We start from the raw sequence: 11,817 nt of genomic DNA, 5'->3' as shown, positions 1-11,817 counted from the left end.
TCTTCGCGAAATTTTCCAAACGTTTGGCCAGCTCCGGTCCGCTCCAATCCTGAAAATTTCACGGTGATTCGTCAAGCGGGAGCCGAGAAAAAAGGGGGGTCCCAAAACGCTTTTTCCCCCATGCATTTTCCCATAGGACCTGGACCAATATACATGATAGCACCTCATTAAAAAGCATTGCAGTTAATAGAAGGTTTTAAGACTTTAGTTACATTATAAATCATTTGTTGATGGTACCATACTCATTTTAGGAATTGTGGTGTGTTCTAAGGTGATTTTACCATGTGAAAAAGCCTTCTGCTGTGATATCATGAATCATGTTTGAGAGAAAACTATTTTCTCATGCTTTTCCCACAAAGGTTTGGAAGGTGATCTATAAGCTAAACTGAGAGCATATTTTCTGTAAATTCACATTATCTTTCTCAGTCATGTGAGAATGAAGTCTGACATTCTCAGTAAAACATGTACATCCAACAAGGGCAGAGACGTGTCAGTTGATTCCTTTGTGTTCTACTGCAGCTTCCCAGAGTGTTCCAAAGAACAACTAGAGCGCTAACAGTCCTACTTATGACAAACGTATTGCACACCTGAAGCCATCTTGATTGGAATAAAGTGGTAACTCTTAAAACATTTAATTTAAAAAGGAATAAAATGAGGGGGTTCATTTTGCCATAGAAAGTATGATTAGTGCTGCAGAAAGAAAAATTAGGGCACATTTTGAGTGACTTCTCAAATCCTCTTCTAATTCATGAAAACATTCTGACATGCAGACTGAAACATGCACTTTCAATACCAGCAGCAGACTTCCTTGGTGAGCAGTAGCTTTACTACAGTGATCTAATAAGCAACTAGAGTGCTAACATTCTGAATTTATGGCAAATGTGTGACACATCTGAATGCCTTCTTGGTGGAATCAAAGTAAAAAACTGATAGTATTTCCTACTGAGGAGACTGTAGTAAATGAGGAAATAGGAAACTTCATAACAAATAAGTCTCCCAAAATGGTCACCAGAGACAAAAGAGCCCAAATGTAGCCCAAATATCACCCAGATGTAGCCCAAGTATAGCCCAATGACAGAATGTCCCAGAGTGTTTTAAGGAACAACTAGAGCGCTAACAGTCTTACTTATGACAAAAGTATGGCACACCTGAAGCCATCTTGATTGGAATAAAGTGGTAACACTTAAAACATTTATTTTACTAATGAACAAAATGAGGGGGTTCATTTTGCCATAGAAAATATGATTAGTGATGCAGAAAGAAAAATTAGGGCACATTTTGACTTCTTAAATCCTCTTCTATTTCATAAAAACATTCTGACATGCAGACTGAAACATGCAGTTTGAATACCAGCAGCAGACTTCCCTGGTGAGCAGTAGCTTTACTACAGTGATCTAATGAGCAACTAGAGTGCTAACATTCAGAATTTATGGCAAATGTGTGACACATCTGAATGCCTTCTTGATGGAACCAAAGTAAAAAACTGAAAGTATTTCCTACTGAGGAGACTGCAGTAAATGAGGAAATTAGGAAACTTCATAACAAATAAATCTCCCAAGATGGCCACCAGAGACAAAAGAGCCCAAATGTAGCCCAAATATCACCCAGATGTAGCCCAAGTATAGCCCAATGACAGAATGTCCCAGAGTGTTCTTAAGAACAACTAGAGCGCTTACTGTCTTACTTATGACAAAAGTATGGCACACCTTAAGCCATCTTGATTGGAATATACTGGTAACACTTAAAACATTTAATTTAAAAAGGAACACAATGAGGGGGTTCATTTTGCCATAGAAATTATGATGGAGGTCAGAAAATCACTCCGACCGCCACGGTGGTGCCAGCAGCACCACCGTGATGTCCAAAACATGTCCAGCATTTCCCTGCACTGCGTAGCAGGCACTGCACAGTGCCTGCCACCTGGTACAGGGACATGGTACCCCCCCAGTGCACCCACACCCCGCCAAACACATTGGGGGCCCGCAATGGGCCCGCAGAGACATTCTCCGCATGCCTTTCCACGGCGGTTCCACCGCCGCGGAAAGGCTGGCTACCGCCGGCATCATAATCATGCCGGTGGAGCCTGATCCTGTTCCGGACCCATTTTAGCGGTCCAGCTCAGTGTGGACTGCTACCGGCGAAAAAGTGGCGGGGGTAAATCTCACCACCGCGGTCGTCACCGCCATGCTAATGGGACTGGCAGTTTTCTGGGCTGCGATCGCGGGTGGATGACCACTGCCTGCCCAGCGGCAGCCATCCGACCGCCATCCTAATAGACCCCTTAGTTTCTAGAATATCTACGGTGTGTACACCACCTCAGATTTCTAGGGAACCGCTATCCCCAATTCCAGGAGTAAACCACTTTAATAGGTTGAGTCTAGCAGAGACCTTGATAGCAGAGACTCTGAACTTGCAGCTGGCACTTCAGAAACCAAAGGCTGAGAAAGATAAGCCTGAAGGTTTGAGGGGGAGAAGCTAAGGATAACTCACTGGGGACATGCAGAGAGGAGGAGGAAGAAACAGGAGGAATTGGCTCAGTAAAAGAAATTGAGAGAGAGAGAGAAGAGAAAGGGAGAGAAGGGGAGGAATACTAATGAGAGCTGCAGGAGAACAGAAAAGAAAAGAGCTGGTAAGGGAAAGGATAGCCTTTTATAGAGAGAAACTTAGAATAGCAGCAATAAACAATTCCATCTGGGATAAGTGACTCTACTTCTATTTCAGACCAGATTTTGGCAAGGTTCCAAAAGATCTTGTCATGTGTATGTAGAAGGTGAGGATATTTTGGAATGGTTTGTAAGCTTTGAGGTCGCTTGTAAAGCGCAGGCCTTAAATGAGGTGTCTAAGGCAGCTGCCTTAATGGGGCGTATGCAATTGGAAGGGACAACCTGTGGCAGACCAGATGGTCTATGAGTGAATGAAGAAAGCTCTCATTAGGAGGTTTGGGCTGAAGCCAGCTCAGTAACTGCAGATATTCTGTGACTGCAAGAGAGCAGGTGGTGTTCCGTTTGAGTCTTGGATTCCTGGTGTATTGCCTGATTGTAATGAGTGAATAAGAGGGATGGAGGCCAAGGATTTTCAGTTCCTTAAACAGTTGATGGTGAAAGAGAGACTCAAGGAGGAGTGCTCTACTCCACTTAGGCAATACTTGTTTGGTCTGATAGAGAGGGGTGCAACCAAACTTGCAGCGTTAGCTGATAAGTAGTTAGCTAACAGGGTTCACAAAGGGCTGGCGCAGTATGGTTCTAATGCAAGGGAAGAGAAGAACTCTCCACTGGTTTGAAGCCGCAGGATAAGGGCCAGGGTAATTCTCATGGGACTCAAAGAGGGCCCAGGAAACATGCAAATGGCCATAGTGTGTTCGGGAAGGAGCATCATGAGACAGAGTGGCAAGAAAGTCCTTCTAAATCCAACTTGGTGGCTTATTTTAGGTACCACAAGGTGGGACATTACAAAAGAGACTGTCAAGGTAAGGAACGTGACACAGCAACACTGGTGATAACAAGCATGTTACAAATGGGTGAAGGTACCTGAGAGGGACCGGTTGGGCTTAACCCAGTAGTTATGAACATTTTGGAGAGGGCTCCAGATGCTCTGAAATAGATCCAAACTAACACAATGGGATTTGTGCAGGAACTTAGGGGATGATTATGATGGGGGGCAGATCGCCACCGGTGATCCGCCGGCCATATCAGCCTGATTTACCCCCCGCCATATTGTTATGGCGGGAGGTATCGTGGTGAACGCAAAGTGCGTCTGCTGCTTTTCCGCCGGTCGGCAATCGTTTCTAGCAGGCACTGCCATCCATATTAGGGTAGGTGTGAATCAAGGCCTTTCCATGGTGGCGAAAGGCTGGTGGGGATTCACTTTGGGGGCCCGTTTCAGGCCCCTGAGGGAAGGGTGGGGGGCTGCACTTAGGGGGTACCTATGGTACCCCCTACATTGCCATGCACAAGGTGGCAGGCACCGCGCACAACATGCCTTTTCACCATTGCGGCGGGTGCTACTCATAGCAGCACCCGCCGCAATGTTGGAAATGCAGAATGCTACCGCCACCTTGGCGGTCCCGCACCACCTAATTGGTGGTGCGGGACCGCCGCATGTTTGGCGGCCGGTCCCAGCACCAGGAGGATGGCGGGCGGATCCTTATGGACCCCTTAGTATCAACGGTAAGAAAGTGCCTGCCCTGAGCAATACTGGAGCCTTTCGCATTATGGTTGTGAGGAAGTAGCTTAAGCCTGAGTAGATAGTCCCTGGAACCAAGGATACAGGATTGGTAGCCAGTGGAGAGGGCATGGAGTATTCACTTGCCAGGGTTGAGATTGAGCTCAGTGGCAAGGCAGCCATGATTGATGTTGGGGTAGGGGAAAAGCAAGGAGATGGATATCTCCTGGGGAATGGTTTGATTGCTCCTGTGTTAGACCTACCAGACTTAGGGTGGTCTTCCCCCAAATCTTTTGCCTCCTTGCCTCCAATTTTTCTGATCTTGCTTTTGTTGGTTTTAGGACACTGGACAGTTTACCACTGCTAACCAGCTCTAAAATGCATGTGCTCTCTCCCTAAACATAGTTTGATTGACTTATCCACAATTGGCATATTTAATTAACTTATAGGTCCCTAGTAAAGTGCACTACATGTGCCCAGCGCCTGTAATTTAAATGCTACTAGTGGACCTGCAGCACTGATTATGCTACCCACTTGAGTAGCCCTTTAAAACATGTCTCAGGCCAGTGGATAAAGTGTACACTGCCATGTCGACTTGCAATTTAATACCCCTTGCCAAGCTTTAAACTCCCCTTTTATTACATATAAGTCACCCCTATGCTAGGCCCTAGGTAGCCCATACGGCAGGGTACTCTGTAAGTAAACGTTAGAACATGTACGTTTAAGTTTTACATGCCCTGGTAGTGAAATACTCCCAAATTTGTTTGTCACTACAGTGCAGCATACCCCTCCCATAGGTTAGCATTGGGGATACCTTCTTACATCTAATATGTTTAATTCCCAATTGGAAGGAGATAGCTCTGTCATGTTTACTGGAATTGAAATGATAAATCCTTTTTAATGCTAACATTGAGTTTATCATTACAGACTCCCTTTACATTTCAAAAGACTGCTCATTGATTGACTAATAGAGAAGGGCCCTGGACATATCTCAGGAAGGGAGATGGATCTGATAAGGGAATCACAGGGCCAGGAGCCTGGGATTAACCTTTTGATGCACATATCACTGTGGCTAACATCCAGGTGTGACTCATGGTCACTCCTGTGAATTGTGTTTTGGGTCAATCCACTTCAGAGTCATGCTTGCTATGACAGTCATCTTTTATGAGGAAAGAAGAGAGCAGTGTCCACTTCAAAAGAAGCAGAACCCCAACATAAAACATCGACCCTAAATCACGTTTGGTGTCTGGAAAAAGAACTATATGAAGGGGAAGTTGAGTCCCCAACAATGGTTCACTGACAGAATATTGACCACAAAAACATAGATCTAAAAATTATTGAGGTAGAGATATAGAATACAAAAATATCGACTCCCTATACTTAAAAAGGTAAGTACAAAAATATCGGGAAAAAATATTGTTTACAATAATATAGTTGTATTAACTATCAATTTTAAAATATATATAATTAAAAATATTAAAATAAACATAAATTAAATACTAACTTTACTTTATAAAAAAATATAATAAATGTATATTTTAACAACTACAACAAATAAACTTCCTTTTAAAAATGAAAACACACACATATAAATATATATATATTACCTACTGGCAGTCGCCAGTAGGTAGTTATAGTTAGGACCTATTTTCCATAAGAAATCCGCAACATTCTATTTGGAATAACATTGGCGCCGATTGACGAATCTTCGCGAAATTTTCCAAACGTTTGGCCAGCTCCGGTCCGCTCCAATCCTGAAAATTTCACGGTGATTCGTCAAGCGGGGGCCGAGAAAAAAGGGGGGTCCCAAAACGCTTTTTCCCCATGCATTTTCCCATAGGACCTGGACCAATATACATGATAGCACCTCATTAAAAAGCATTGCAGTTAATAGAAGGTTTTAAGACTTTAGTTACATTATAAATCATTTGTTGATGGTACCATACTCATTTTAGGAATTGTGGTGTGTTCTAAGGTGATTTTACCATGTGAAAAAGCCTTCTGCTGTGATATCATGAATCATGTTTGAGAGAAAACTATTTTCTCATGCTTTTCCCACAAAGGTTTGGAAGGTGATCTATAAGCTAAACTGAGAGCATATTTTCTGTAAATTCACATTATCTTTCTCAGTCATGTGAGAATGAAGTCTGACATTCTCAGTAAAACATGTACATCCAACAAGGGCAGAGACGTGTCAGTTGATTCCTTTGTGTTCTACTGCAGCTTCCCAGAGTGTTCCAAAGAACAACTAGAGCGCTAACAGTCCTACTTATGACAAACGTATTGCACACCTGAAGCCATCTTGATTGGAATAAAGTGGTAACTCTTAAAACATTTAATTTAAAAAGGAATAAAATGAGGGGGTTCATTTTGCCATAGAAAGTATGATTAGTGCTGCAGAAAGAAAAATTAGGGCACATTTTGAGTGACTTCTCAAATCCTCTTCTAATTCATGAAAACATTCTGACATGCAGACTGAAACATGCACTTTCAATACCAGCAGCAGACTTCCTTGGTGAGCAGTAGCTTTACTACAGTGATCTAATAAGCAACTAGAGTGCTAACATTCTGAATTTATGGCAAATGTGTGACACATCTGAATGCCTTCTTGGTGGAATCAAAGTAAAAAACTGATAGTATTTCCTACTGAGGAGACTGTAGTAAATGAGGAAATAGGAAACTTCATAACAAATAAGTCTCCCAAAATGGTCACCAGAGACAAAAGAGCCCAAATGTAGCCCAAATATCACCCAGATGTAGCCCAAGTATAGCCCAATGACAGAATGTCCCAGAGTGTTTTAAGGAACAACTAGAGCGCTAACAGTCTTACTTATGACAAAAGTATGGCACACCTGAAGCCATCTTGATTGGAATAAAGTGGTAACACTTAAAACATTTATTTTACTAATGAACAAAATGAGGGGGTTCATTTTGCCATAGAAAATATGATTAGTGATGCAGAAAGAAAAATTAGGGCACATTTTGACTTCTTAAATCCTCTTCTATTTCATAAAAACATTCTGACATGCAGACTGAAACATGCAGTTTGAATACCAGCAGCAGACTTCCCTGGTGAGCAGTAGCTTTACTACAGTGATCTAATGAGCAACTAGAGTGCTAACATTCAGAATTTATGGCAAATGTGTGACACATCTGAATGCCTTCTTGATGGAACCAAAGTAAAAAACTGAAAGTATTTCCTACTGAGGAGACTGCAGTAAATGAGGAAATTAGGAAACTTCATAACAAATAAATCTCCCAAGATGGCCACCAGAGACAAAAGAGCCCAAATGTAGCCCAAATATCACCCAGATGTAGCCCAAGTATAGCCCAATGACAGAATGTCCCAGAGTGTTCTTAAGAACAACTAGAGCGCTTACTGTCTTACTTATGACAAAAGTATGGCACACCTTAAGCCATCTTGATTGGAATATACTGGTAACACTTAAAACATTTAATTTAAAAAGGAACACAATGAGGGGGTTCATTTTGCCATAGAAATTATGATGGAGGTCAGAAAATCACTCCGACCGCCACGGTGGTGCCAGCAGCACCACCGTGATGTCCAAAACATGTCCAGCATTTCCCTGCACTGCGTAGCAGGCACTGCACAGTGCCTGCCACCTGGTACAGGGACATGGTACCCCCCCAGTGCACCCACACCCCGCCAAACACATTGGGGGCCCGCAATGGGCCCGCAGAGACATTCTCCGCATGCCTTTCCATGGCGGTTCCACCGCCGCGGAAAGGCTGGCTACCGCCGGCATCATAATCATGCCGGTGGAGCCTGATCCTGTTCCGGACCCATTTTAGCGGTCCAGCTCAGTGTGGACTGCTACCGGCGAAAAAGTGGCGGGGGTAAATCTCACCACCGCGGTCGTCACCGCCATGCTAATGGGACTGGCAGTTTTCTGGGCTGCGATCGCGGGTGGATGACCACTGCCTGCCCAGCGGCAGCCATCCGACCGCCATCCTAATAGACCCCTTAGTTTCTAGAATATCTACGGTGTGTACACCACCTCAGATTTCTAGGGAACCGCTATCCCCAATTCCAGGAGTAAACCACTTTAATAGGTTGAGTCTAGCAGAGACCTTGATAGCAGAGACTCTGAACTTGCAGCTGGCACTTCAGAAACCAAAGGCTGAGAAAGATAAGCCTGAAGGTTTGAGGGGGAGAAGCTAAGGATAACTCACTGGGGACATGCAGAGAGGAGGAGGAAGAAACAGGAGGAATTGGCTCAGTAAAAGAAATTGAGAGAGAGAGAAGAGAAAGGGAGAGAAGGGGAGGAATACTAATGAGAGCTGCAGGAGAACAGAAAAGAAAAGAGCTGGTAAGGGAAAGGATAGCCTTTTATAGAGAGAAACTTAGAATAGCAGCAATAAACAATTCCATCTGGGATAAGTGACTCTACTTCTATTTCAGACCAGATTTTGGCAAGGTTCCAAAAGATCTTGTCATGTGTATGTAGAAGGTGAGGATATTTTGGAATGGTTTGTAAGCTTTGAGGTCGCTTGTAAAGCGCAGGCCTTAAATGAGGTGTCTAAGGCAGCTGCCTTAATGGGGCGTATGCAATTGGAAGGGACAACCTGTGGCAGACCAGATGGTCTATGAGTGAATGAAGAAAGCTCTCATTAGGAGGTTTGGGCTGAAGCCAGCTCAGTAACTGCAGATATTCTGTGACTGCAAGAGAGCAGGTGGTGTTCCGTTTGAGTCTTGGATTCCTGGTGTATTGCCTGATTGTAATGAGTGAATAAGAGGGATGGAGGCCAAGGATTTTCAGTTCCGTAAACAGTTGATGCTGAAAGAGAGACTCAAGGAGGAGTGCTCTACTCCACTTAGGCAATACTTGTTTGGTCTGATAGAGAGGGGTGCAACCAAACTTGCAGCGTTAGCTGATAAGTAGTTAGCTAACAGGGTTCACAAAGGGCTGGCGCAGTATGGTTCTAATGCAAGGGAAGAGAAGAACTCTCCACTGGTTTGAAGCCGCAGGATAAGGGCCAGGGTAATTCTCATGGGACTCAAAGAGGGCCCAGGAAACATGCAAATGGCCATAGTGTGTTCGGGAAGGAGCATCATGAGACAGAGTGGCAAGAAAGTCCTTCTAAATCCAACTTGGTGGCTTATTTTAGGTACCACAAGGTGGGACATTACAAAAGAGACTGTCAAGGTAAGGAACGTGACACAGCAACACTGGTGATAACAAGCATGTTACAAATGGGTGAAGGTACCTGAGAGGGACCGGTTGGGCTTAACCCAGTAGTTATGAACATTTTGGAGAGGGCTCCAGATGCTCTGAAATAGATCCAAACTAACACAATGGGATTTGTGCAGGAACTTAGGGGATGATTATGATGGGGGGCAGATCGCCACCGGTGATCCGCCGGCCATATCAGCCTGATTTACCCCCCGCCATATTGTTATGGCGGGAGGTATCGTGGTGAACGCAAAGTGCGTCTGCTGCTTTTCCGCCGGTCGGCAATCGTTTCTAGCAGGCACTGCCATCCATATTAGGGTAGGTGTGAATCAAGGCCTTTCCATGGTGGCGAAAGGCTGGTGGGGATTCACTTTGGGGGCCCGTTTCAGGCCCCTGAGGGAAGGGTGGGGGGCTGCACTTAGGGGGTACCTATGGTACCCCCTACATTGCCATGCACAAGGTGGCAGGCACCGCGCACAACATGCCTTTTCACCATTGCGGCGGGTGCTACTCATAGCAGCACCCGCCGCAATGTTGGAAATGCAGAATGCGACCGCCACCCTGGCGGTCCCGCACCACCTAATTGGTGGTGCGGGACCGCCGCATGTTTGGCGGCCGGTCCCAGCACCAGGAGGATGGCGGGCGGATCCTTATGGACCCCTTAGTATCAACGGTAAGAAAGTGCCTGCCCTGAGCAATACTGGAGCCTTTCGCATTATGGTTGTGAGGAAGTAGCTTAAGCCTGAGTGGATACTCCCTGGAACCAAGGATACAGGATTGGTAGCCAGTGGAGAGGGCATGGAGTATTCACTTGCCAGGGTTGAGATTGAGCTCAGTGGCAAGGCAGCCATGATTGATGTTGGGGTAGGGGAAAAGCAAGGAGATGGATATCTCCTGGGGAATGGTTTGATTGCTCCTGTGTTAGACCTACCAGACTTAGGGTGGTCTTCCCCCAAATCTTTAGCCTCCTTGCCTCCAATTTTTCTGATCTTGCTTTTGTTGGTTTTAGGACACTGGACAGTTTACCACTGCTAACCAGCTCTAAAATGCATGTGCTCTCTCCCTAAACATAGTTTGATTGACTTATCCACAATTGGCATATTTAATTAACTTATAGGTCCCTAGTAAAGTGCACTACATGTGCCCAGCGCCTGTAATTTAAATGCTACTAGTGGACCTGCAGCACTGATTATGCTACCCACTTGAGTAGCCCTTTAAAACATGTCTCAGGCCAGTGGATAAAGTGTACACTGCCATGTCGACTTGCAATTTAATACCCCTTGCCAAGCTTTAAACTCCCCTTTTATTACATATAAGTCACCCCTATGCTAGGCCCTAGGTAGCCCATACGGCAGGGTACTCTGTAAGTAAACGTTAGAACATGTACGTTTAAGTTTTACATGCCCTGGTAGTGAAATACTCCCAAATTTGTTTGTCACTACAGTGCAGCATACCCCTCCCATAGGTTAGCATTGGGGATACCTTCTTACATCTAATATGTTTAATTCCCAATTGGAAGGAGATAGCTCTGTCATGTTTACTGGAATTGAAATGATAAATCCTTTTTAATGCTAACATTGAGTTTATCATTACAGACTCCCTTTACATTTCAAAAGACTGCTCATTGATTGACTAATAGAGAAGGGCCCTGGACATATCTCAGGAAGGGAGATGGATCTGATAAGGGAATCACAGGGCCAGGAGCCTGGGATTAACCTTTTGATGCACATATCACTGTGGCTAACATCCAGGTGTGACTCATGGTCACTCCTGTGAATTGTGTTTTGGGTCAATCCACTTCAGAGTCATGCTTGCTATGACAGTCATCTTTTATGAGGAAAGAAGAGAGCAGTGTCCACTTCAAAAGAAGCAGAACCCCAACATAAAACATCGACCCTAAATCACGTTTGGTGTCTGGAAAAAGAACTATATGAAGGGGAAGTTGAGTCCCCAACAATGGTTCACTGACAGAATATTGACCACAAAAACATAGATCTAAAAATTATTGAGGTAGAGATATAGAATACAAAAATATCGACTCCCTATACTTAAAAAGGTAAGTACAAAAATATCGGGAAAAAATATTGTTTACAATAATATAGTTGTATTAACTATCAATTTTAAAATATATATAATTAAAAATATTAAAATAAACATAAATTAAATACTAACTTTACTTTATAAAAAAATATAATAAATGTATATTTTAACAACTACAACAAATAAACTTCCTTTTAAAAATGAAAACACACACATATAAATATATATATATTACCTACTGGCAGTCGCCAGTAGGTAGTTATAGTTAGGACCTATTTTCCATAAGAAATCCGCAACATTCTATTTGGAATAACATTGGCGCCGATTGACGAATCTTCGCGAAATTTTCCAAACGTTTGGCCAGCTCCGGTCCGCTCCAATCCTGAAAATTTCACGGTGATTCGTCAAGCGGGGGCCGAGA

The sequence above is a fragment of the Triturus cristatus genome, chromosome 1_1, assembly GCF_964204655.1.
Source record: "Triturus cristatus chromosome 1_1, aTriCri1.1, whole genome shotgun sequence".
NCBI lineage: Eukaryota > Metazoa > Chordata > Amphibia > Caudata > Salamandridae > Triturus > Triturus cristatus.
The sequence above is the reverse complement of the archived record's forward strand: the minus strand, read 5'-3'. Positions refer to the sequence as shown.